Below are 21,276 nucleotides of genomic sequence, written 5' to 3'. Positions count from 1 at the left end.
CCTCTTGAGTAGCTGGGGTTACAGGCACCTGCCACCATGCCTGGCTAATTTTTGTATTTTTAGTAGAGACAGGGTTTCACCATGTTGGCTAGGCTGGTCTCAAACTCCTGACCTCATGTGATCCACCCGCCTCGGCCTCCCAAAGTGCTGGGATTACAGGTGTGAGCCTCCATGCCCAGCCATACTCCTTACTTTTCCTCTGCTTGCTGTCTCCTGCTTGTTATCTATGTGGAAAGGGACAAGAGAAATAAACACAGAAAGTGGCTTAGAGATAACTTAGATTTTTCTAACTGCCCTAGAGTTAAAGCAATTTACTAAAGATTAAAACTAAGAAACCTTAATTAAGGCTTTGAAATTCATACCTAATGCATATATAAAATGGGTAGATTTTTAGTAAGGTATGATGCTGAGGATTTTCTTATTGTCTAAGGAGAACCAAGTTCCTGTGAATCAAGCTAAGACCAAACAAAATTCTATTAATACCCTAGCTTAAAATATTAAAATATTCATAAAAGTTTCCCCAAAGAACAACATAGTTGGGGTAGGTCACAGATCTCATGAGTTTTATAAAGGATACTCAAGGTTTTTTAACAGCTTGAAACATTGTACCGCTTGATAAAAATCTTAAAAAGCAGAGAATTTTTATTTTACTTTTGTTGGTCCCATGATACTGTTTTGAAAATCAACAGCAACCAATTTATTTTATGAGTCAGGATAGGCCTATATTACAAACCGGTAATTTGAGTAATTTTTGCAAGTCAACCAAAAATTATGAAAATAAATTCCTTCTTAACCAAAAGATACATTTGTTTCAATCATCTGTATATTTTAAACTGAACCTCTGAAATGGAAAGTTCTAAAAAAGCAACCTGAAAATTTGATGGTGCATTTGTTGTTGCTATATAAAAACCTACCCCCAAATTAAGTAGCTTAAAACAATCATTTTATTTACTTCATATTTCTATGTGTCATTAATTTAGCTGGGCTCAGTTGTATAATTCTTTTGTTGGTCTTGGCTGCTGTCAAGCAACTGAGGCCACTTAATGGGTCAACTGGTGGATAGAAGATGTGTTTAGCTGGGTCAGCTGCTCTTGTGGTCTCTGATCATCCAGTAGGCAAACTTGAGCTCTCCACATAGAGTCTCTCATGGTTATAAAATGCAGTGAGAAGTGCAAGCTCCAATGCACCATAACTTTCAAGTCTCTACTTGTATCTTATTTGCTACATTCCACTGGCAAAGCAAGTCACAAAGCCAAGTACAGATTTAATTTTTAAAATTTTTAAATATATGTATATACATATATATGTGGGGGGGGGTATATGTGTGTGTATGTATATATATGTGTGTGTGTGTATATATATCTTTATCTATATCTATATCTATATCTATATCTATATCTATATATCTTTTTGGGTGGCAGTCTCCAGAATCACAGCAGATTCGGAGAGACTCCCCCAAGTACAGATTTAAGAATGGAGAGATAGGTTTCACCTACTGGAGAAGGAGCTGGGAGCTGGAAAATAACGCTACCTTTAAAAATTTTTTTTTTCAGTTTACAATAAAAAACTTCATTTAACGAAAACTAGATTGAAAGCGGGATATGTGTAAGACACTTCTATACAAAACAAAAAAATTGAATAAGACATCTTTGTCCTCAGGAAATCTGCAGGCTAGGAAAAGAGACGCATATCTAAACACTTAATCATACAACGAGACTGAAAATTTATTTAGTGCTATATCTAAGTACAAGCTATATTTTGTGGTAGCCCAAAGCCTCATTTATTCTGACTGTGGTAATTAAAGAAAATTTTGTGTAAGAAGTAACAAATTACTAGGCCTAACTAGATGACATTTTTGCTAAGGAAGTAAAGAAAAGGCATTTAAGACAGCAGATATTCAACATACAAAATCATAAATGCATGAATGGTATATGGTGATTATTGAATTCATGTTTCCCACTATTTTTCAACCCTTCACCAGGTTGATTTCTTTCTTATCTGTATTAGTTAAAAATAGATCTGGCTGCAAGTAAGGAAATAATTATAGTGGCTTAAACAAAAAGAGACTTCTTTAACCCCAAAATATCTGGAAGGAGGTTGGTTTGGATTTTTTCTTTCTGCCTCACCGCTTTCAGAATACTGACATTTTCAACCAGGAACGGTGGCTCACGCCTGTAATCCCAACACTTTGGGATGCTGAGACGGGCAGCTCTCCTGGCTCAGGAGTTCGAGCAGAGCCTGGCCAACGTGGTGAAACTCCGTCTCTACTAAAAATAAAAAAAAAAAAAAAAAAAAATCACCAGGTGCGGTGGCATGCATGTGTAGTCCCAGCTACTCTGGAGGCTGAGGCAGGAGAATTGCTTGAACCCGGGAGGCAGAGGTTGCAGTGAACTGAGATCACACCACTGGACTCCAGCCTAAGAACAGAGATACAAAAGAAAAAAAAAAAAAGAAAGACAAAAAAGAATATTGACTTTTTCTTTCCAAGCTTCTTGTCTCGTGGTTGAAGGTAGCTATTATACCTTCAGAGACTGTTTATATTTAAGGCAGAAAAAAGGAGAAAGGTGAAGCTAGCCACATTTGTTCCTTTACATTAGGAAAGCAATAACTTGCCGAAAACTTTGCCAAAAGATTTCATTTATCTCATTAGCTATTTGGGTCACATGGACTCTCCTCCCCATGCAGAAAGCCAGGAAATTAGATAACAAAATTTTGGTGTTTGGCTTGAAACAATGATTACTTATCCCCTAAGCTTGGCAAATGGCTGTGCTCAACAGCAGCAAAGAGATACTTTTAGTGAAAAAGGGGAAGTAACATTTGTGATATTATCCTATCATATCCTTGGTCCTGTCTCTATATCTATTTCTAAGTTATTTCTCTAGAATGGAATATCTTTCCTTTTTTCCATCACTTTTTAAAGACTGACCAATGTACCAACTCTTTTGGGAGTCCTTCCTATATAGTCCTTCCTAATAGAATGTTACTCTTTATTAGCCATATCACTTAAAGTAGCCATTAATTACCTTCTGTCTTAAGCTGTTTGCTAATTGTTGTGTGCGTAAAATTTCTGTCCTCGATAAAACTGTAAGTCTTGTGAAGAGAAACTATAAATTATACTTTTATATTCCCTTTAATGCTCAGAATACTACTGGGCACATATAATATATGGCCAACTGATCAAAAAATAATTGCTACTTCAGTTATATTACTCTATATCAATTTTGCTTCATAAATGTTTAGTGTTTTTGTTTGTTTGTTTTTTGAGATGGAGTCTCGCTATGTCTCCCAGGCTGTAATGCAGTGGTGCAATCTTGCCTCACTTCAACCTCCACCTCCCAGGTTCAAGCGATTCTCCTAACTCAGCCTCCCCAGTAGCTGGGATTACAGGTATGCACCACCACACCATGATAATTTTTGTATTTTTAGTAGAGACGGTGTTTTGCCACATTGACCAGGCTGGTGTGGAGCTCCTGACCTCAGATAATCCACCCACTTCAGCTTCCCAAGGTGCTGGGATTACAGACGTGAGCCAACACATCCGGCCTAAATTCTTAAAGGTGCTGAGAGCTGATAAACCCATCCTTTCTCCACTTCCCTTATGTAATAACAAAGTTCATTGAATTTAAAAAAGGAGCTTTTATCGATGTGGTGGACATTTATTGCCCGTTCCATATTCTTAATCACAGGAAAGCCATCTTTCTCTTACCCATGTTTGGATGGTATTTTCTCCCTCTACCTGATTTCTGGAACTGACATAGATAGTTCCAAATCATGGACAATCATCTTTTGACTTCAATTATTTCTTTAATTTGTATTTTTAATTAAAAGTAATATTGTATATATTTGTGTTCATGGACAATCATCTCTTGACCTCTATTATTTCTTTAATTTTTATTTTTAATTTAAAATAATCTTGTATACATTTGGGTGGTATAATGTGATGTTTTAATATATCATACATTGTGGAATGATAATATCAAGCTAATTAAAACTTCCATCCCCTTATGTACTTTAAAAAATTTATTATTTATCCATGTATTATTTTAAAGATGGGAGTCTCCCGCTCTGTTGCCCAGGCTGGAGTGCAATGGTGCAATCATGCCCACTGCAGTCTCAGAATCCTGGGCTCAGCCTCCCAAGTAGCTGGGATTACATGTGTGAGCCACTGCACCTGGCAAAAAGCTACTCTTCTAGCAATTTTGATTTTTCTTTTTCTTTACCATTCTTAGTAGGTAAGAATGAAGCCATTCCGGACTGTAGAAACAAGAGAGAAAAAGAAAAAAATTAAATCCTAACAATACCATTTGAATCCCAGGATCTAGTCATCCCCTAAATCTGAATATTTCAATGAAACAATAAACTTCCTTTTGACAACTAATTCCCATTTGACAATTTATGGTTTAACATAGCCTGATAGAATGAAAACAACATTGTCCTCAGAGTTGAAAACCTACTCTAGCTTTGGTCCTTCTGCTTTCTTGGTACGTGGTTTTAGACCAACACATTGAACTGTGTATTGTCAACTTGGCACTTCTATTCCTATGCAAGGATGGGAATTACATTTTCCAGAATCCCTTTCCCTGCATGGTTCTGAGTTAGAGTTGCCCAAGAAAGGAATTTAGGTGAGCTTTGGAAGGTAGAAGTGAGGAAGCCATTACTCTTGGAAGGCCATCTCAGATAGTTTAAGGCACAGATACAAAAGTCACCAGTGAGCCCCAATTCATCATTGCTCTACTGTTGCTCCATGTCCAATATGTCTTTCTGATTTCAGACCCTGCCAACTCATCGTGCCCTCAGGCCCAACATTACAGGCTTGGCTATGAGATTATAGGTATGTCAGGGCTTAGAACAAAATACTTAAATTATCTGACTTACCTCACCTGAAAGTAGGTAATAAGACCCTCATTCCAGATATGTCCTGTCCTGTCCCAGAGGCCAAAAAGGATCTAAACAGATAGACCTTGCTGCGTGCCCCCCCACACATGCCAATTTATTACCATTAGATCATACTTTTTGTTCAATCATGCTTTTACATAACTGTCTATTCTTCATTGTACCTAAGCATAAAAATACAGTTTTCCTCTGGTCTTTGTGTCTTCATTTCTGAAGGATTCCATGTCACATAAAACTTCAAAAAGGTTCATATGTCAAATAAAACTTTGATAAATAAATTTGTTATGTTTTTCCTCTTGTTAATCTGTCTTTTGTTGTAGGAGTGCCAGCCGTGACCCTAGTAATGGATAAAGAAAAAGTACTACTTTTTCTCCCCTACAGAAGCAACATATTCTCCAGAAAGGATAGTTTCCACAGACATCTCCACACATCATAGTGCAACTTTGCTATCAAATGAGCACAGTTTCTCATATTTTCCTACAAACCCTCACTTGTTCTCCTGGGTCACTGCTTCATGTAAATCTGGCATTGACTGTATCTCTGATTCCCCACTGCCTTCTTCCAGACTGTCACTTAAACAGCTCCCACCAACATTCATAGAAGATCTAATTCTTATACTAAATTTTTTATTGCCAAAGTATTTGTGTTAGTCTTGTTTTCTTTATGTACCTCAACTAATAAGACCAGTTACTTACTGTCTTAAGCCCTTTCCTCCTTGTCTATAAAAAATGAGTTGTCCTGCTTGATTCACACAGCTGTGATGAGAGTCCGGCGATAATGGGTCTGGTGTGTAAAATGTAAGTGGATGACCTTTTTGGAAACTGAATGTTGGTCCTCTAGAGCAAATGCCTTTGCTTTAGCATAAAGGACATTACTACTTTTTATTCTTATATAAGTAAACCATCAAAAGTCAAAAAAGGGTTTCTAACCTAAAGAAAATGAGTGTACATATGCTTTAGAAGTAAAAAACTAAAAGGCAAGCTCAGTTGAAATTTTATTTCAAGAATGTGCCTATTTCTTGATCCTTTAATTTTCTTTCTTTTCATTCCTAGAGAGAATATTGAAGTTTCATCATTAATCACTGACTCACCTTAAAATATAGCTTTTCCCTCATTATTCCCAAGGAGATCCCACAACTTCACCTTCTTCCATTTCAAATCTTTTTGACTCCAAGTCTATTTCTTTGCATGAAAGATACAAAAGGAATGAATTGTCAAAACTTCAGTTAGATGGGATTCAATCTTATTGTTTTTATCTACACAAAACTTCTCTATATAGTTAATTGAAGATTACACACACACACACACACACAGAGACACACAGACACACACATATATATTTAAAGCTACTACCCAGTTTTATGTCTTAAAAGAACTCTCTCGTTAGGGGAGAAATATTAAACTGAACAGAAATGTTATGGAGAAAAATGCATTTTAACTTGAGCTCTTGCTCAGTATAGAGAATTACTGTCTTAATTGTTCTGATGCAAGCACCTCTTTTTGTTTGTAATAAAGTATATAATGGCTATTCTACAGTGAATGCATCCTTCCTACACAGTGGTTTCCATCAATGTATAATTAAAAGTGGATTTCCTTTTCCTTTTTGGATGGTGGGAGGGAGGGGCTGGTAAACCTGGTTAAAGAAGGGAGAACAAAGAGAACTTTCATGAGTTCCTCTGCAAACAGTCTATCAGTTACAATTCATAGTGTTCGAATAGCAGCACCATTCTAAAGAAGTTCTGGAATAAAAAAAAAAAAAAGTCAAGCAGGGGGTCCAAGGAAAATTCAGCCCGCATGCCAACTAAGGGAAAGAAAGAAAAAGGCGGGGGGAAAACCCTATCTTTTGTTGTAAAAAGAACTAATGAAGCTGCTGTTAGAACTGTCCACAGTGACACAACAAGGGTGTACACCCACACACATTGTTAAAATGCCAGTCATCCCTGGTAATGGGAAAAGGAAATGCTGCGATTTAAAGGAGGTGGTGGCACACACTGCTTTTAGAGTTTAACTTTGGAAATCTTAGTGAGGGCACACTTTGGCCAGTGTTGACTGCCAGAAGTTAGTACAAAGATGCATAAAGTTGTCTACTTCTGTCTTAAAGAAGAGATGGACTAGTGGAGGGTAAAATCCCATTGTCATTATAAATTGCTAATTAAATAATTATCAATTAGTTGGGCAGACAGAACTCATTCCAGTGTATTCCTTAGAGAGCTGTCACTAAAGAAAAACAGTAATTTTGGTTTTTTTCTTTTTACAATATTCTTGCCTAGAGGTGCTAAATAGAGATAATATATATTATATTCTATGTTAGGTGTTGCACACAGGCTATAATGCATTATTGATCAAAGATGAATACCAATTACAGCCAGCAATCATTAATTTTTGTTATTCTAGTTGTATGGAGTTATTTCAGCATAACAACTAATTGGGCCATTTTTCAATGAACAACACAATATAGTATTTATCTTCCAGTAAGAAAAAAAGTCCCAATACTACATAAAATACTACAGAAAAATATTTTAGGAAACAAAAATATCAACCAGTATTTTTTTTAAAATCAAACTGTGTCTGCATTCCTAATTCAAACTTTTAGTTATGTACATTCACTAACATGACATTATAGATCATTTAAAAACAGCCAGTCATTTTAAAAGTTATTAGGAGAAAGCAGAAACATTCAGAAGTAAATAAATATATATAATGTAAATACATATATGCATATATTTATATATAATACATAAAGTAAATATGTAAATGTTTATATATTATATTATATATTTACATAAAATATATATTCATATACAGTCTCTATTGTGAATTGAGGATTTTTAAGACTTAAAGATAAGTGTTGGTAAGATCTTTAAATTTTCCAAGTGTTAAAAGTTTTCAAAAGTGTTTGGTTTTCAGGGGATGAGATTTCTTTTGAAGCCCAGATCAGGGACTTGTGAATAAACAAAGCCCAAAGAATATAAAATCTGGAAAGATGGAAATTGAATTCCTAAGAAATCCAGTTGCATTTAAATATGAATGGGTTTGTTGAAGTCCTGTTATACATGTAGATCATTTCTGCCTTTGTGGAGAAATATGGAGGTCTGAACCTCTGCACTTGTCTTCTTTATTAAGTATGAATTTGAAAAAGATTGTAAGTTTAGTAACAACTTCAGAAAATTAGAATGCTATAGAAAACAAGTAGTAAGTACAATCAATTTATGTTAGTAGCTAGTGAGAAAAAGATTTTTCTTTCTGTTAAGACATTTTCTACTGCGAGTCTGCATAATGTTCAATTTTGTTATGAAAATAATAAAATTTTTAAATTTGAATTTAAAACCACTTATGTACATAACAGCCATCTTGAATACACAAACCCAGCACTCCTTATTATATGCGATTAACTACTTCACGACAGATAAAAAGGTGTCTCTTGTAATAGCCTGATGCCCCTTCTAGACAGTAGTTTATTTTTGGGGACGTGGAATCAACTGGCATCTCAAAAATCTTAAAAGAGCTTCATTACTGCAAAGTTCTTAATTTGATTTACTTTAAGGAATACTTAATGGTTAAAGGTCTTTACTGTGTTGTTTTATTGAATTCTTGTCCATGGTTCAGGATTGATCCACTTCAACCTTTCAGCAGGGAGTAGTTTTCCAGGGAGGCCCAGCAGGACTCCAAATCAATAAGGTTAATAGACATGGGGCCATGCAGTCAGAGGTGATATGGCTGGCATTTCTGATGCCAATGAAGACAAGTTCTGGTGTCACTTTTCTGCTGGCAACAATGTTACCCTGATTACCTGGAGCATAGAGTTGTTAAGTGTTAGCAAGACTGTGAATGGCCCATTAATCCGAATTATTTTAACAGAACTAGTTCAATTTTGCTCTTCTTTAAATTATTGGTCTCCATTATTTTTGAAATATCAACTGCCCCCTTGCTGTAGAAAACAGTTGTGTTCAGTTCTTTTCGTCCAAGTGCCCCCAGTAGCAGACTGTGACCATAAAATATTAGCCAAAAAAACTAGAAGCCATTTTGTCTGAAAAAAAGAAAGTATTTTATGAAAGGAACCCCATGTAAAGAAGAGGTTTTTAAATAACAAAATATGAACTCATTCTAGAAAACCTTGTTTATTTAGTAGTCTATATAAAGCAACATGAAATATAAGCTAGTTAAAGAAAGAATGGATAGTCAAGTTTCCTTGCTACTGTAGATTAATAATTTGTCTTCTCTTTAAGAAACCAAAGTTAGCAATGCCTTCCAAAGTCTATGGAAGTGTACCACTTATAGTCATACCCCAGTGACTAAAGCACTGACTCCAAAGAAAACAGATTCATCTCTTTCAGTACTTCACATGAATAAGTGTATGTAAATAAATAAATAAATGTAATATGGATATATTAGTAAGTAGTAGTTTGGAAAACCTGCATTCATCCTTGAAAAAGGCTTGACAGTGAATATTATTTCAAGTAATTAATGCTGATTTTACTGTGCAAGTTAAAGAAACATCCATGCCATGATATCATTTAGAGAAGGATCTGTTTGACTACATCCTACTTTTACGAACTCTTAGTTATATTTTAAAGAAAACAAAAATCAATGAAAAATCTAAAGTTTTAACACTGTAAGAATTTTCTTGACAAACTCTGTGGTGTTTATATATCCATCCTGGGTGTATTCAACCTTTTTTTACCATTGGCTGATTTGCCATATTCTTAAAATAAAGATTGATGATTGCTGAAAACGTAGGTCCATCAGACAATAATCATTATTCTCCTTAGACAAATTTTGTCAGTGAAGACAGAATGTACATTAGCAAAGTAAAGTAGCAGATTGAATTATGGCATTCTTTTTATTGTCTCTCATATTCAGTAACCTATTAAATAGTAAAACATATTAGGTTAGCTTGAAAATGCTTCAAGTTGGAAGGAAACTGAATTTTTAAAATCACACTGGGAGAGTCACTGTTAATTGAGTTGTAATCATTATTGGTCATTAGCTTTTTATTTTATGATAAGGATCTTAATGATGATGGTGGTAATGACTAGGTAATGTGCACACAAAATGATGAAAATGTGTTCTATTAATCTGAATAGAATTCATTTTTATACCAAATGATGTACATAGGTTTACATGATGGCCTTGCAACAACCACGAAGAAAGTAAGAGCAAACATTCGACTTTTAACACCTAAAAGAGGGATTTTCTTTAATCTTAAATTACCTTTCTTATTTTTATATTTGAAATGCTAGCGAACCTTGTTCTGAAATTGAAATTATTTGCTCACAATAAATATCATTTTTTTAAAGTGTCTATTTTACTTATCATTCAGGAGGAAAGCAGTTCTTTTGCCAGTTGCACATTTTTTTTAAAAAGCCTAATTTGAATAAATTAACATATTGTCTACAAAAATTAATTCTAAAAAGGAATGATAACTAGAAAAGCAATTTAAATTGTGTATTTTATAAGAAGAGTGAAAAAAAAACTTTGTCATTCACAGGGCAGCTCAGTTAATTTGATGTGCTTTGATGTAAATTTAGGGGTTGTTTTAATTTCAAAACATATTTTTTCAGTTAATAAAGGAGACAAAAGAAACTTTCCACCAGAATCTCCAGTTTGTTATATTGGAATGTTTTGGCTTCTCAAATGTGAGAACATGATTGTTTTTATTTCCAGGAGGAGATAATAACACTGAAGCAATAAAAAAGAGTCAAGGCAGCTTGCACAGCACAGGAAGTTCACAGCCAGAGACTTAATTTCTCACACAATGTACTGTGCAATGGGCCCATTAACATAGATGAATAGGCTCTTTAGAGGTTTTTTTTTTTCTTCTTCTTCTTCTTCTTCCAGATATGCAGCTGCCGCTGAATGGTGATATGTTAATAAGGTACTCACTTGCCTATTCTTCAGGTACTCTGGCATTCTCTACCTAGGTAATCTCCATATAGGAAAAGCTATTAGGGGGTTGTATCTGCTACCACACCTTCAATTATATTAACACCTGCACTGATAATCCACGTAAGGTAAGCTAGTAGGGGGCCTATGGCCTTAGTCCACCCCTTTTTCCCCCCACAATGTTACATCTGAGGTTGGGGAGAAAGTAAGAAGCAGAAGAAAAAAAAGGAAAGTCACTTTTATTACACATCAGTGGGAACCTTCTGAAAAAGCTTTCATGCCTAGGAAATTGTTATTTCTTCAAACAGCTGACAGCCTGCAGAGGAAACTCTTAATGGAAACCCAGCTCCTGCATTGTTATGCATGGCCCTCATGTAGATTCAGGGGGGTGGATTAAGTTAGCTTCCAAAGGATCTATTGTGTGTAGCATTAATTTGCAGGGCTCTTGATATTTGAGTTGGAAGGTTTATAACCTCAGTGTTTACTTAGATGAACTACATCCTAGGTTTGTTTATTTCCGTCTGCAGTCTCTTATTTCCTAGTAAATGTTACATTTATATTTGTTAACAGCAAGAATGTTGTTATAAATCTGAAAGAAATAATTACACGTGCTTACAATCATTCACGCTAAAGCCTTGATCCTGGTTCTACAGGGTCACCCTTCCTGTTAGGTCTATAGAAGATTACATAGGTAAATTCACTTCTCAAGAATATTTATGCCATCCAGTTAAACATGTTTAATAATAGCCTATCCCAAGTGTTAACTTTCTGTGAAATATGTATTTGCCCCTGTTTCTTTCACATAGCAATATTATAAACACATGCCCCCCTCTAGACCTGTGCCTTTCACTGCCAGATGAACAAACTATAGAACTGAGCATTGCTTTCTTTTATTATTGTTTGAATGGTTACTTGCAAAGAGTCAGTTGCAATTTTTTAGTAGTGAATTTTTTAAAAAAAGTATCCAAATTGTTATTGGCAAACAACTCTGTGTGGTGTTGTAGATACAGGAACTCCTAAAAAATCTCATCTTCTGAGATTAACTTGCAAATTTTCATTCAGAAACTTTTTCAGCACCACCCCTCTCCCTATTCTCTCCTTTTCCTCCCCGGATTGTATAGGCAGTTGCTAACATGAATTTAAAATTCAATATGAATGGCTGGCGGCAGGAGGGTGTTGAGGGGGACATGCCCATTGGAACCAACTCTGGTTTTAATCTGGATTTAGGGGCTCAATTGAATAGAAGTACATTATGCTTGAACAACTGAAATTTCTATTATTTTGAAAGCTTTTTTTTTAATAGAAAACAACACAAACAGCATGTTGAGTATTTGATTGCACATTTTCTGCTTTTGGTTAGTATTTTTGAATGTCTTGCAGATAATTTTAAATGTAGCTATTCATGGATTTATCTACATTGGTATTTTTATTTAATAGGTTTTGTGATATAGTGGTGAGAATATTGATTATATATCTGTACCCTTAATACTTAATACAGTGCCTGGCATATGATAGGTACTCAAGAAATGTTTGCTGAATCAATCAATTAAATTATATCTTTAGATGGCTTGCTTTTCAGGATACATAGGGACAGCCTGGAGAAATGCATGATAAAAACAAAAAGAGCAAACAATCCAATGATAATAAGATCCTTCTTTTCAATTTCTCGTCAGGCTGTGAGTAATCAGATCTTGAAAGTTTATCTGAAGTTTTCACTACTGTGACCAAGTATGTTTTCAATTGGATGTGTCAGAGTTTTCCTAACAACAGTTTTTCAAATCAACAGTTTTTCCTTGAAATAAAATTTAAAAGAGTGAATAGTAGGTGAAAAAATAGTGACAGTTATAGTCAACTGTAATAAATAGACAGCCCTTGCAATTATACAAAGTTTGGGAAATCTGATTATTAGGAGTAGAGGTAGTCCAGGTATACCAGCTTTATTGGGAGTTCTCTAAAAAAGAAAGTGTATTTAGATAAGAATCATAGACCTTTATTGCTTAGAGACATTAGAAATCAGACTGTCCCTCTAACTTTTACAGATGAAAAAGTAAAGTATATATTTACAGATATATATATACATATGTATGTATGCTGCATACACACACACACACACACACACACACACACACATACATAAAACAAATGGTTCCTGCCCATCGTAGTTAGCTTAATTTGGGGGCAGTCCCTATCATACAGTAGACATGTGATACATGAATAAAAGCATATATGTATGTACAGGTACATGAATGAAGCATACATTTAATGAATTTATGGTTTGCATTGGGCCAACACAATATATGGGTTCAATTCAGCTAGTTGTAACAGTAATTTATTGAACATCTTTTATGTGGCATTGTGTAGGCATTGAGCTTAGTCCTAGAAACTTTCTGCTACATGTGCTGAAGAGTTGATTCATGTATATTTCACTTGGTAGAGATTTATGTTGATCTTAAAATTATTACAGGAGTTGAATATAATAGCCATTATAGTGTGATGAGTACAACCAAAACAGGAAAATACTAGAACCATAAATGCTACTCATAAGATGCATAAAAGTCTCTATGGCTCAGTACATCATGACAAAAGAAGGAAAGAAAGAGAAATTCATTTTTAATTACTGCATAGATGATAATAGCAACAATGATAACCATTGTCTTTTATACTTGACTTAGTAAATACCGTTCTGTCTTGGATGCTTTATATTTATTAACTGGTAAGTTTTCCCCAAACCCTTTGAGGTGGGCATTATCTCCATTTAAACAAAGAAATACTAGAAGAATATTTCTTATTAGAAGAATTAGGTAACTTGCCCAGGTCACAAAGGTGGCAAATTATAAGAGCTGAAATTTGAAGTCAAGATTTCCTTACTCCTCAGTCTCTCCTTTTAGTCACTGCATTACTGTTATCCTATCCTTGAGGTCAAAGTTCTCTAGCTATTTTAGGCCTGCTAGTTGTTAACTTTGTTCTTCCGTAATTCCTTAAGAGACTGTTGGGTACAAGCATTAATTGCAGCTTAATACAAGAGCAACTTTCAGGACTGCAATCCGTCAAAGAAAATTTTGTTAAGCTCTTTTCCAAAGTCTAGAAATACAACTTCTTTCACAGAAATAGCTGCAACAATTTTAGAGACTTCTAATAGAATATCAAATATACATCTGCTTCTCAAAAGTAAATATGTCTCTGTGTGTATATATGTACACATAATCACACACATATATATGTATTATCATTGCCATAATAAGGTGAAGAAAATGGTAATGATTAAACAGTGGGTTTATGAAACTTGCGAAGTGTCCTGTTTAGAGAATGACACCTGCATGTCATCATCATAGCAAGAAGAATAAGAGTTTTTAAACCTGAACAAGGAACATAAGGGAACATATAATTTTCTTACTTTCCCAAAAGGCAAATTTAATACAATGAGGGAAGGATGAGGAAAAGCAGCTGCAGGCAGACTGGGATTAGACGTCTGATTCGCTACATTGACAACTGTAAAAACATATTTGATTACTGATGTCATTACTGGAAAGGCTGATATAGTGTTGTGAGGTTTGCAGACAACACAGGCTATTTATTATTCCAGTATTGTCTTTTCTTGTTTATTGTACTAGTAGAAACTTATTATTACAATTCTTGTACGTTTACAACCATATATTAGCAGATTGGTATGAATGCGAAGGAAAATTGAACCTACTCTTAGTCTCAAAAATTTTGTTCAAGATAGTAACTTGAGTTTAGAGGTTTCTTTGATCACAAATAAAACTAAAGTTGGTAAATGTTATCAAAAGGAAGGTTTAAGGAGTAATTTATATTGAATCATTTCAGGTACACGTGCATACTAAGACTGAAATGAGTATATATCTGTGAGGTTTAACAAGTGAGTATATTTTCCCCAATGCATAAGAAAATTTCAAAACCTAATTCTGATTTTGAGCCTCAATATGGTTTAGTTGAAAGAGGGGGTGATTTGGTGTCAGATAGCTCTGGGGACAAATCAGTGCTGTCATAGTTATTGTGTGGTCCTCAGACAGTACTTTAATCATTGGGCCTTTGTCTCCTCTTGTGTCAAATGAGAATGATAATGTCTACCTTTCCAGTTTGCAGTAACAATTCAAGAGAATAGATACGAAGCATTGAGCGTAGTGCTTATACTAAGTGTTGAAAAAATGGTGGTCATGTTTTAGTAATGAAGAGATGCCTAGTAAATCAAGACATCAAGGGAAGAATTAAAAGAGAAGACTATTAATGATGGAAAAGGCAATGCAATAGATGAAAAGATAATTTAAAATGGTCAGAACTGGGAAAGAGAATAAGACGTCAAAAAAACAAAATATTAAGATAAGGACACTCAATAGAAAAGTTTGTCCATGTAGTACCATTCTGAGTTTTGGAATTATGTTTTCACAAATAAACACAATGCCCTAACATAAAAGAAAAAAAACTAATCATATAAAACTATAAGGGAAATGAAACAAAAACAAGAAAATTAGATTAAATATGGAATTTTTGTCAAAGAGCAATTGAACAATGCAAAGAGAACAATATGATAAAACAAAAACCATGGGAAGTCTTGAGAAGAAGACAAAAGGAAAACAAAGAAACATGGGAAAGACAGAAAAAAAAGCAAACACAAGCAGAGACTAAAGGATATATCTAAATGTTCAAGCCAGTAGAATGAACACAACTCTGCTTTTAATTTTGACAGCAAAAGGATATCTGAATCAAGAAAGGGCATTCAAAATGTTAGAAAGCAATGGTTTTTAAAATTCTTAAATTTAAACAGAATGCTTTGTTTAAGCATGATGTATGTGTTTGTGTTTTCAAATGCAAAAGTGTTGGAAGTTTTTGCATGAAGAAATCATTTGATTTCATGATAAATTTACCCATTTGAGTGCTAGAAATGAAAACCTTGATTGTTTACTCAACTACCCAATCAAAGAAAGAAAATTTTCAAATTACATTTATATCAACAGATACAGCAGAGATCTTAGCTAGTAAAAACATCCTTAAGCATTATTTTGCTGAAAACAACAAACATATTTCCAGCCACATACCAAGCCACCTACAAATTCTTTGGGGATCAATTTCTTCCTTTCTATAGCAAAGTAACATGTGCCTATCTACTACAAATCTTAAGGCAAATAGTCCTGTTCCTATTCACTTGTCATTGCAATGAAGCATCTGCTGCTCACTATTTTTTGTTATTTTTTTTTCCTGATTACTGAATTCAAAAACATCATCCTACCACTTCTTTTAGTTGTTAAATATCCCTGTGTTTGTGGCTACATTTCTCTGCACTGGAGAAATGATCTCATTAACAAACTAGTTCTGTGCGTCCTTAACACTGAGGCCCCTCGCCTGCAGCTGGAGGCAGCTCTCTGTTCAGCCCCAGTGCAGAGTGACACAGACAGGCGACAGCATCGCTGAGCACTAACTTCTATTCCACGGAGGCAGACAGCGAAAACCATTTCAGAACCACGCCAAGGCATGAGAGAAGCACAGGTAATCCTGTTTCTGTATTCAGTTTTTGCAGGAATCAAATATATTCATCTGGAAGAGACAACTGGGCAAAAAAAGGAGTTGGGGTGGGGGAGGTTCTGTGTTAGAAGTGCTAAGCCAGGAAATAAAGTCACAAATTAGGAAACAGAGTGTAAACACAAAAAGAAAAAAGCCTCTGAGATATATGCATATATATATATATATATATATATGCACATACATATGTTTGCACATGCATACATTTATAGTATATAAAAAGGGGATATGTTGGTGAAGGTTTTGTTACATGGGAAGTAAGCTGTAGCCTAATATCTAGAAGCAAGAAGAGTAGTTTTTGTCCTGAAATCTCCAAGTTGGAAAGGACTTTAGAAAAAAATCTAGTGTGTCATGAATGACCACATCTAATCTTTTCTTTTTTTAAAGGGTAGCTGCAAAGTTTTGGACAAGACCTCTGCAACAACTGGAAGCACAGTGTACCCAAGTGGTGGGTCTCGTCTGTGGCAATATAATTTTCTATCTGTCCAATTGAATATGGCTGTAAAGGGAATAAAACCCCATGTAATCTCCAGCAGTGACAATTTAATCAGTTGTGTAAGGGGGAAAAAGCAGCGTCCCCTCATTTTCATATTTGCATATTTGATTTTTGCATTGGGGAATAGAGGTTTTGTTTTTCTATTACTTTGCATTCAATTTTAATATTTAATCTTTTTATGAGCAAATTTTTACAGTGGTATGTAATACTGAGTCAGACAGGTCTAAAATAGAAAGGAAAGATTCCATTTCTGAAATCAAGCCCCTGATCCAATATGCTTTGTGTAACATTTTTCCTTGTAAAGAATCTATGTGCCTAACACGGCTTGCATGCTCCCAGCTTCGGCACGTGACGCGTCTGCTATTAACATTCAGAGATTCACCCTGAAAACGAAGGCAACTGTTTGGAGAACAATGCAAAATGATGAGAATAGACCATCCTATGACCCCCTTTTTATATTAATATTTCTTAAAATAGTAAATCTTATTGATTGCATCTATTTCTAAGGAAGTAGGGTTCCTTAAATGCTTTATATACACAGGAGCCAGTTTTTATGAGGTTATAAAGGAGCAGTAAATACAGTAAGATTAATAAAATTTCATTGTTTTCACAATTGACAGAATGATATTATTGCCTATAGGCTAATAACAGCTTATGGGATTGATTTTAAGATAAATAAGACGCAAATAATTTGAACTTATCATCAATTACCCTTGTGTTACACCTATGAGTATGTTAAAGTATCTAGTCAAAATGGTGTTGGATTTGAATTACTGGGACATAGATAGTTGTTTCTTTATGCATCAATGCATTCTAGCCTCCACTTGTGAAAACCCCAAAAGTATGTTGGGTAATTAAAAAAAAATAAGGATAATACTCTACTTGCTTAATGATTTAGAATTTTTTTATAAAAAGTGAACTCTGAAGCCAATATTTCACTAGAGAGGGAAAGAACAATGATTTTAATTCTATGTAATTTTTTTAAAGCTTAAAAACAAGTTTTGAAATATTTTATGTACTAAATTTAATCTATGTACATATTTACACACACACACATATATATACATGTGTATATATGTGCCTACATATATGTGTGTATGTGTGATGTGTGTGTATATAAATATGGCCTAAATATTACTAACCAAATTTTATGAGAAATAATTAAATTTTGAATTTTGAAAATATGAGCCATAGGATTTTATTCAAAAACAGAGCAGAGAGTCTTTTTAATGTACATCTGTGAAAAGCATACCAGCAGCAGTATACAGGCATCATTAGATGACAGATACAAAATCCTTTGGGCAAGCACTGATTCACATTAAATTCAAGCACATAATATGTCAAATTTTGAGTATGTTCTTGTTTATTTAAATCTGCATTCTGATGATCTTTTCAAAGAGATTGCATATATATGAATATGTGATCTAGTGTTTACATATTCAAATTAACCTGTTTCTTTGAATATGGTCTAATGATTGAATGATCTCCCAAACATGGCAGCTCCTCAGGGAAATATGCTGATGCCTCAGCACATTTTCTCAAGGCCTGGAGAGTACTAGATATGCCAAGGAGTGCCTTGAAGCGTGGAAGTCCTGCTCTACCTAAACGAAAGTCCTAGGCTTTAATCACAAAGGCTAGGTTCACACTAATGCAATTAACCATATGATTGCTTTCGAAGGAGCCTAACCTCATCAGTATCTTTCCTTTAGGCAAACTGACAATGCTGGATCTAGTCAATGACTCAAGAAAATCTGATTAGCTAAGAGGTACAAGGCTCTGCATATGCAGTCACAAATGCACAGTAGGAATATTCATCTCCAACCTATTTTCTAGGAGTTATCATTTCACAATCAACTTTAAATTTAAGCAATTAAGGTAAAATAATTGTTCCATGAAATGATTAAGAGTTGACAATTATCGAGATGAAGGTGAAGACTACATCCAAATGATAATGATCTGTTTTATAGTTTGTTTATTTATTGTGTTGTATGTTTGTTTTGCTTTGTTTGAGGAAGGATGGGAGAGGGCCAGGATAGTTAAAACTAAAACTAAGATTTACTTGGAGAACTGGTTAGGCTCAGTGGCTCACACCTGTAATCCCTGCACTTTGAGAGGGCAAGGTGGGTGGATCACCTGAGGTAAGGAGTTCGAGACCGGCCTGGCCAACATGATGAGACCCTGTCTCTACTAAAAATACAAAAAATTAGCCAGGTATGGTGGTGGGTGCCTGTAATCCTAGCTACTCTGGAGACTGAGGCAGGAGAATAACTTGAACCTGAGAGGTGAACGTTGCAGTGAGCTGAGATCACACCAATGCACTCCAGCCTGGGCAACAAGTGCAAAACTTGGTCTCAAAAAAAAAAGAAAAGAAAAGAAAAAAGGTTTACTTGGAGAACTGAAAGAGGTAAACATGCCTAAGGAATATAATTTGTAGTTGAATAGGTAACTTTAGAAATGTGTGTGTATGTGTTTGTGTGTGTGTACATACAGATACACCTATGTGTATATGTGTGTGTACTTTTTTAACCTTACTTAACCTTGCGACTTTACAAATCATTGCTGGACTTGATAACATATTGTAGGGGCAAAAAGGGTGTGATATCTTTCCTCCCCATCATAAGGATCACAGCTGATCCTCCTATCACAAAAGACAGGTTAACGACAGAAAAGCGTAACACATTTATTTAATCAAAGTTTTATATGTCATGAGAGCCTTCAGAAATGAAGCCCAATCTCCCAAGGGAAAACTGTCCATTTTTATGCTTAAATTCAATGATGAGTGAACATCTATGTAAAAATATGATTGAACAAAGAGAGAAATGATCTAATAGCAAGACACTGAGTGGGAAAAGCCAGCAAGGCCTGTTTGGATTCTACTTGGCCTGTCTGTTGTGGCATTTTTTTCCTCCTGGATATAGGGCAGGACTCCTTCCAGAATAAGGTTCTTCTCATCTACTTTGAGACAAGTGAGGTCATATAATTTCTTACGGACAAGTTTTTACACAAAAAGGCAGAGGAAAGTTAGGGTAATGATTCTAGGTTTTAAGGCTTGGTTTGGGGAGAAAGAGTTCTAGTTTCTATGACTCACTTGTAAGAGGAATTCTGGTTTCTGTGACTCACTTTGGGGAAGAATGAGTGGCAAGAGACAGGAGGGCAGGAGAAGGTCAGAGACATACATTAGTCCTGATGCTGCTTCGGAGGCCTTCCAATGTGCTTTAGTTCTAAGTAGTTGGCATGTCAAAGTGCTGTACTTTGGGGTATCTTTTTCTGACCCCCGCAAAATCAAATGTGAACTAGAAGCTTTCTAGCGTCTTCTTCTTAATGAATCCTAATAAAGACGTTTCTACTGGCATATTGATATAATTTTTGGTTACTATCTATTAAAATTATTTCTCCAGGCCAGGAGCAGTGGCTCACACCTGTAATCCCAACACACTGGAAGGCCGAAGTGGGCAGTTCACTTGAGCCCAAAAGCTAGAGACCAGCCTGGGCAACATGGAGAAAACCCATCTCTACCAAAAATGACACACACAAAAATTAGCAAGGCGTGGTGGTGAACACCTGGAGTCCTAGCTACTGGGAAGGCTGAAGTGGGAGGATGGCTTCAGCCAGGAAGGTGGAGGTTACAGTGAGCCATGATCACACCACTGCCCTCCAGACTGGGGGACTGAGCAAGACTCTTCAAAAATACACATATTTCTCCAAAAGTGAGCAATTAAAGAATTTTCAATGTTTGCAAAGTTTAAAAGCCTAGTATGAATGCAAAATCTAGGTAATAGAAATTTTGCATGGGAATTATCATTTCTCAGCACTTTCTTAATATTCCTCAAATGCAATTTAAAAGCAATAGATAAAAACTGACATATCCCTTCAAATGCTAAGATATTTATGTTTCCAGAATGTATTGTCTAAAAATTTGAGAGACTGTGTGAGTCTTATAAGCTGGGCCGTATCCCATTCTGGAATGTCAATGTACACATTGCTGTGAAAAACTTACTGAAATAATGAAATTGGCTCTCAAACAGATTTCCATGATTTGGAATCCAACATTTACTTTTATCATCTTCAATGAAAGAAATTGCACCAATGATATTTTAATCTTGATGATGTTGGGAGCCCCTGTATAAATAAAGCACTTGCACAATTAAAATGGAGGCTTTATTTTTATTTATTATTATTTTTGGGACAGAGTCTCACTCGTTGCCCAGGCTGGAGTGCAATGGCACCATCTTTGCTCACTGCAACCTCCGCCTTCCGGGTTCAAGAGCTTCTCCTGTCTCAGCCTGCCAAGTAGCTGAGATTACAGGCATGCGCCACCACGCCAGGCTAATTTTTGTATTTTCAGTAGAGGTGGGTTTTCCCCATGTTGGCTAGGCTGATCTCGAGCGCCTGCATCCAGTGATCCGTCCGCCTCGGCCTTCCAAAGTGCTGGGATTCCAGGCGTAAGCCACCGCGCCCGGTGGAAAGTTT

At 35.4% G+C, this 21,276-nt stretch overlaps 2 long non-coding RNA genes across 3 annotated transcripts in view; one reads left to right on the top strand and one right to left on the bottom strand.

Moving 5' to 3' along the window:
• The window catches only part of LOC103882295, a 114,849-nt gene that overhangs the window by 76,760 nt on the left and 16,813 nt on the right, over positions 1–21,276 (bottom strand). For both annotated transcript variants that reach the window (XR_004182261.1, XR_001900041.3), the window contains exon 2: positions 5,984–6,074. This is a non-coding gene — a long non-coding RNA (uncharacterized LOC103882295). The remainder of the gene's footprint in view (positions 1–5,983; positions 6,075–21,276) is intronic.
• Positions 16,148–17,662, top strand: LOC101004862. The gene is made up of 2 exons (XR_160152.5): positions 16,148–16,277; positions 16,698–17,662. It is a non-coding gene; the product is annotated as an uncharacterized LOC101004862 (long non-coding RNA).

This window comes from Papio anubis, chromosome 2 (assembly GCF_008728515.1).
Source record: "Papio anubis isolate 15944 chromosome 2, Panubis1.0, whole genome shotgun sequence".
Taxonomy (NCBI): Eukaryota; Metazoa; Chordata; class Mammalia; order Primates; family Cercopithecidae; genus Papio; species Papio anubis.
This window is presented reverse-complemented; position numbering and strand designations above follow the sequence as displayed.